Consider the following 7137-nt stretch of genomic DNA (forward strand, 5'->3'; position numbering starts at 1 on the left):
GGATACTGGAGGGACGAACAAATCTCACTCAGCTTACTGTTCTGATGAGAGAAAACATTTTATTGGCCGAATACGGCCCAAACCTGTTAAAATCTAGAGAATAAAATCGTCTTCTACACAAAAATGAAAGCTAAGTTTGAAAATAAAATAGCCGTTCTTTTTATAAAAATATTTCACGCAGAAAGTCATCTTGGAGTTGTGTAAGTGCGTAAGCATCGTGTGACTTGTTAATCTCCACGCAACACGGTGTCGTTATCCCTGCTATGAAACTTGATCCGACTAGTATAAACGACAGCGCTTTGACGGCACGAACTGCTGCGGAGGGCGGCGCAAAGTGAATTGATGAAGCAAGCAAACTACTGGAGGTGGCGGCGCCACGGGTGCTGATGAAGTTCCGATCATTATGTGCCGTTATAGCTCTTGAGCGCCTAATCCATCCGCATCAAATCATCATCAACCGTGATCAAAAGTAATCTGGTGGCGGCTGCGTATGGCACGGCCACGCGGGTCCTATCCTGCGAGCGATCTGCAATGGGGTAAAGTGCGCCGTGTGCAGATAGCTTCGTTTGCGCTGTGTTCTCGCTACTCAGGTCGCGTTCAAGCGAGAGGCAGCACGAAGCTGAATTCTTTAAGTTATGAGGACCCTTCATTGAAAATGACCGTCTTACGTGATGGACGGACGGACGGGTTTCCGCGTTGGGTAGGCACAGAAACGCTTACGCGTTTAAAAACTTCTGTCGAGTAAAATTGTACTTTTCTCCCTTTTTCAGTTTATTTTCACATTTACTTTCTCCTGTGCTTGGAGTGGCCTGCTGGCAAGATAGCGGCAGAACTAAAGTAACTTCGCTCACTGTCGCTCGAAGGTATATTTCATGCATTCCGCCTAAATACATAATTAGTCTTAATCAATTACTAAACTTATCAAATATTATATATAGATGAAAATTGTACAGCAACATGACAAACTCCGATACGGCTTTCTGTCGCTCAATACACGCAGCATAATAGTATTTTTCCGAGCTTGAATGAAGTTCGCGAAGGCCGCTCGTGGTATTTTGCTTGTATTCGCGGGCTCCTTTCCCGCTCCCGAGAACACTTTTATGCAGCATGTACTTAGCGACAGCGAGCTGTATCGGGAGTTTTTCATGTTTCTCGACAGTTTTTTCAATCACACTTTTCATCTAAGTATAATGTTTGGAAAGTTGCCTAATTGATAAAGAATAATTATTTAACTAGCGGAATGTAAAAAAAAATTCTATCTCCCAGTTACGGCCAATAAAATTACCTTCGTTCTGCGCCGCTAAATACTACGTCCATATATTTAAATCTTGGTGCCTAATAGTAAGCAGTTTAGGACCTATTGATAAAATGGCCCAAACTCATTTCATTTTAATACAGGTGATTGCTACTCAGTACCAGCTCATTAAAGCAAGATGTGAGACATTGAGCTTATGATACCGTTCATTATGCCGTCCACCGCATTGCCTCAGTATAATTTCTAGTGCGAACAACCTTCACTGTGACAAACCGACAAACCTGGAAAAATCACCTATGTCGTGATGCTCCTTTCCTTTATCTGTCGGCACAGCTGGCGTACGTCACCTGAAATCTTTTTAGCAGTTGAGCACACGCCGCACCACTAAGTTGTTTGAGCAAATAACATATCAAGGTGTGACTTGATTCGGCGTTTGAAGACTAATGTATCATGAGGAGCATAACCCCTTCTACCATTGTGCTTTTGTTGCCTGTAATCATTCACCAAGAAAGTGGTGATAAATAAATGAATGAATGAATGAATGAATAAATAAATAAATAAATAAATAAATAAACACCGTGGCATTATATAATAAAATACACTGTTGATCCACTCTAGTAGGAGTATGCAACCAGAGACTGCGCTTTTCGTGGTAAACTATAAGGCGCTGACAGAAATATAAAACGGATCTTGGGAAGTGGAAGTCGCAACAGCACTCGGGCATAGGGTTTCCTTGTTTTGCGCTGAGATATGTTTAACGAACTAGTGTGCCACTCCTGCATTGTTATGTCGCGTAAGAAAAGTCTACATAAGCGTTGGACTTCGATTACGAACGAAACGCAGTGACAATAGCCAAGCGAATCCATTGGAAAGACTCTAGATTACCCGGCTAACACCAGCATATTGCCAAATATTGTTACTCAGGCGCCCACAGGCAACTTATTATTCCCAAACTTGTATTTCGTACACACCTCTACCACCACAAAGCTCTCCGTTCTTTACGCTGGAGTTCCTCGACTGCTCTTGTGAATTATCCTTTAGCAAACTGTGGCTACTTTGAGTGGCAGCTCAAAGAACAAAAAAAGAGAATGCCAGCAACTGTATGTCAGGAGTCAAGCAACACCAGTGGCATCGAGACACGCAAAATAATTTACTAGGCGCCTTGAGCTCAATCTTTCACTAAATAAGAGTTGCGAAAGAGAATCACTGAAGGGAAGCGTATGATAACTGAATGAAATATGAGAGCAATTTCTGAGTAGAGTGAAATATACAGTGGCCACGGCCAGCGGCAGTTGGGGTGGACAGGACGCGTCACTAGAGCATGGTGTCGAGATCGACTGCTCTATAAATAGCGACCAGGCCGACCAAGGCGTTTTTTTTTTGTTTCACCCTTTATTGTTCTGAGGCGAAAGCCTCAGATGGCGCATGAGTCGAAAAAATCCAGTGACAGCCCGGCGTTATTGCACCAAAATTCAAGTGCGTGCGCTAGTAAGCAACCCATTTCTTTATGCATAAAAGAGTTCAAGTATCTCTGTTCGCATTCAACGGACACCCTTCCATATAAACAGTGTGGCCACAAAATTGTCTGCGTTGGTTTCCCGGGTTTCGTTCATATTTGCCTAGCAATCTACACGTTTCTTATGAAGACATATTGAGGAGAGTAAGCACACCTGCGAGAACTGCAAGTAAATGTGTGGTTGAGAGTTAGCGTTTTGTGTATGTCTATTTGCCTTGCCGTATCGCTCTAATTGTGCCTGCGCTAGAAGAAAGTAGAAGGCACCATATATACAAGGCTATTTAGCTAACTTCATCGAGTAAAGTGGTAAAAAAAATTCATTTAGTGCACATACATACGTATATGTGTCTTAATAGACTTCACAGGCTTGCCATGACCGTTCTAACGTCCTATTATGTACGCAGAACCGGTAGCCATGTCTTAACTAATAGGAAGTAACAACGCAGTCAAATAAGAATGTCAAAGATAATGAATGTCTCCTGACAGCCCAGGCCTTCATCCTCGTTAGCTTGCGCTAAAGTCAAAGTTAATTTTTGGCAAGGATGGGGCATGAGAAGTAAGTTATGCCTTTGCAGCTTCTGTAAGTGAGTATTCCAACTACAGCATACACGCCCAGAATCTTTGAAACCAGGAAAGCGTGTGTTCTGAGCAAGACGCGAATATTGTATATATATATATGTGAGTGTGCGTGCGTGCTTGTGTATGTGTGTGTGTGTGTGTGCGTGTGTGTGTGTGTGTGTGTGTGTGAGAGAGAGAGAGAGTGTGTGAGTGTGTGTGTGTGTGTGTGTGCGTGTGTGTGCGTGTGCGTGTGCGTGTGTGTGTGTGTGTGTGTGTGTGTGTGTGTGTGTGTGTGTGTGTGTGTGTGTGTGTGTGTGTGTACAAATTCGTCTACACGCAGCGCGACTCAATGCGTCACCTTCACTCGCCATACGGACGAGTCATCGCAGCTGGCGCATGCATTGTCGGCTCCCTAGCTGTCGTGCACAGAGTCACCGTACGTCTGCCTTTGGAGACGCGATAATCCACTGCTGCGCGCGTCTTAGTCACCGCCGGCCCCAGCCGCAACACGTGTGGTTATGCGCCATAAACTCAGCCGCCAAGCGAAATTCTAATGGATTATCATCGGAGGATCAGCGCGACCCGTCGCCCCCTACTCAACACCCCAGGTGGCACTCACTTTCGAAACAGGAACAAGACCCTAGCGTTCATGTGCTCTCTACCCTCTCCCAGCTATACGTTCTTCCATGACCCGTTCGCATCCCTGCGCAGGCTTTATTTGGCAGAGTGCTTTGAAACCTTACGCATGCCGATGACCGTGTCCACCGGTTCACGCCTAGTGTAACTCAACCCAACGCAGTGCTGCGCATTGGGCCGACCCTGCAACACACTTTCCTAGTCTAGAACAACTCTGCTTCCGAACTAGTGCAGGTTATTCCTTATTGTGGTGATTAGGACTGTTCGGCACTTTCGCTAGTGCGCAGTGATGCGGAAGAAAGACAGAGAGCCATTTATATGCATTTATAAAACTCAAGGCAACCTTTAACATATGAATATATACAGAGAGTTGCAGTCAGAATATATATACAGAAACTGCAGTCATTGTGTCCACGGGCTGAAACAGTCCCGGGTTGCGCGGCTCACAGTTCGCTGGTCACGGCACCGTGCGGTCTCCCGTGCTGGAGCTGGCCGCGACGACCACACACTCGAGGCCCGTTCAGCACGGTTCTCGGACTCGGCACGCTCGGACGCCACAGCGGCAGCAGCCAGGGGACGCCTTGCTCAGCACGTCCTCGATGTCCGGCTCGCACGCTGCTCGCGACCGACGTGCTACAGTCGCACGTCCAGCACGACCTCGGTGCCCAGCACGTGCGCCGCTCGCAATCCACGTGCGGCGGTCACCCGTGAGGACCTCGTCTAGCACAGCAACATCTGTGCCAGACTGAAACGCTGCTCGGCACGCTCAGGTGCGGCAGCTCAGGGACCGGCGGCCCTCGGGTCAGCCAGCGTCTCGAGCACTGGCAGCAGGGGCTCTGGGACGTCCACGCTCGGCTCCGCGGTCCTCCGCGCCTTGCCACGGACGTCTCGCCTCGCAGGAGCCCTCGCCTCGTTCCGCCCAGGAGCTCGGAGCTGCTGCCCGCCTGGATCGAACACCGCGAACCCGCCCTCGTGCTCCCGTGCTCGTGCACCCGTTGTCTTCCTCGTCGTTCACGGCGCTTGGTGGCCGCTTCGATCTTCTAGGGGCGACTCGCGGCACTTACGTATGACACTTATGTTGTTGTTTTTTACTCTTCGAAGAGTGCCTTGGGCCATAGTGAAGAAAAAAATAAACTTATATATCTGAACGCAGCCAAGCATCATGGAGAAAATTCAGTAAGGCTCTGCAATTACAGCTATTTGGCTCCACTTCCAGAAGTCGACTAACAAACGGATTTTTGCGCATTGTCTGCAATGCTTCAGCATTCTGAATGAGCAACACCATAGCTGGGCGAACTGCGTTATGATAGTAGGAAACTCGCACGACGCAGTAAACTTGCTTTCTCTCGAGATTAATGGGAGTGCTGTGTTTTCTTCGCCCGATAGATCTACCTGACGTCACTTGCTTTGTCTTAATGCAGCCTGTACCTGTCGTTGTTAAATTTTTCTTAACAGCGACACTCTTTCTTCACACCTCTTTTTCGGTATTTCTGTAGTCTGCACCTATACTGCGTTTTGCTTTTTTACATAATTCCAAAGCCCTTGAACGCATCATTGGGTAAGTTGGTGCTAGCTCAAGGCGTCCTGTAAGGAGCTAAACAATGCGTTTTGGAAGAGGCGCCCATGAATGAATGGATGGATAGGTGAACTTTGTTGTGGTTCTTTAGGGCACGCGTTAGCGCGGAGTGGGCAACTCGCACGCCAGGACAGAAAGGCCCAGCCTCTCCACCGCCTTGTGGGCCCGTTGGACAGTCTATAACTGTTCTTCGATGTTGGGGCTACGTAGAACTGCATCCCAGCATAAAGAAGTGTTGCTTTCATTGCCGCGTAACCCAGGACACCGCCAGAGCTTGTGATCTAAATTCGCGAAGTCATTGCATTGTGCACACGCATTTATTTTCTGAATTTCGGGGTAAATCCTGTATAGAAGTATAGAATGCGCTGGTCTGTAAAAGCCTTAGTGTTAGAGCCTGAGGTCTACTGAGTTTAGAATGTGGGAGGGGGTAGATCCTCCGAGCCAAGTAAATGTGCTTAGTAAGTTGGTTGCATGAGGAAATAGAGTCCCGATTGCTTGTACCCCTGCATCGTGCGGCCCGTTAGCCACGCGGTCGATGATCTCATGCGCAGCATTGTGGGCTGACTCATTGATTTGGGCGGAGCACCCTCAATCTGTCCCATGTGGGCTGGAACCCAGATGACTGTGGGAGACTTGATCTCTTTGCTTCAAAGTATCCCCAAGACCAGCTCGGATAAGGTTCCTTAGGCTAATGCCCGAACGGCTGATTTAGAGTCACTGTAGATTGTTGTCATATTGTCGTCCAATAAGGTCATCGCTATTGCAGCCTGCTCTCTCATCTCAGAGGACGTCGTCCAAATCGAGATTCAGTTCGTCACTTCACTGTAATGGTCTATGCTAACCACAGCGAAGGCCCGTCCGTCAGCGCAGCGCAATGCGTCTACGAAACTGTTCTCTGAAGCTCGTTCAGAAGCTTTTTTCAGGAAGGCCTCCACGTACACCCGAAGTGTTCCCACGTTGTGTTCCGGATGGACCTTTCGTGGGATCGGGGAGACAGTAATGCGGTCCCGCTGCTCTCGAGGGATGCTTTGGGCCCTCTCCTGCGCTTCTGCGATTTCCTCTAGCGTGTTATGCATGCCGAGTTGAAGTAAGCATTCCGCGTGCGTATATATGGGGAATCCGAAGCCTCTCCTAATTGCCTTCCTGGTTAATGCGTTGAGCTTATCCCGCTCCGACCTTGGCCACTTGCGCACGGCCACGACGTAAGTGAAATGGCACAATACGAACGCATGTACCAATCTCACAAGGTTATCTTCTCCGAAACCGTACTGCCGGTTGGCCACTCTTCTTATTAGTCTGGTGGCACTATCCATCTTCTTAGCGAGTCGCAGCACTTTCTGATTCTTAGAGCCACTGGACTCGATCAACATGCCGAGATACCGGATGGCATCGATCCTCGGTGTATAGCCTCCATCGTTAGGTCGCGGTTTGATGTCGCATTCGGTGAATGGCTTCCATCCCTTTGGTTTGGGGCCTCTGCGCTTGAGACGATATAGCAGCAGTTCCGACTTGTATGGTGAGCACTGAAGGCTCGTGGGCTCGAAGTACCTTACAGTATCATCAATCGCCTCTTGCAGGGCCGTCTGTACCTGTCCG

This window comes from Dermacentor albipictus, chromosome 2, assembly GCF_038994185.2.
Source record: "Dermacentor albipictus isolate Rhodes 1998 colony chromosome 2, USDA_Dalb.pri_finalv2, whole genome shotgun sequence".
Lineage (NCBI taxonomy): Eukaryota > Metazoa > Arthropoda > Arachnida > Ixodida > Ixodidae > Dermacentor > Dermacentor albipictus.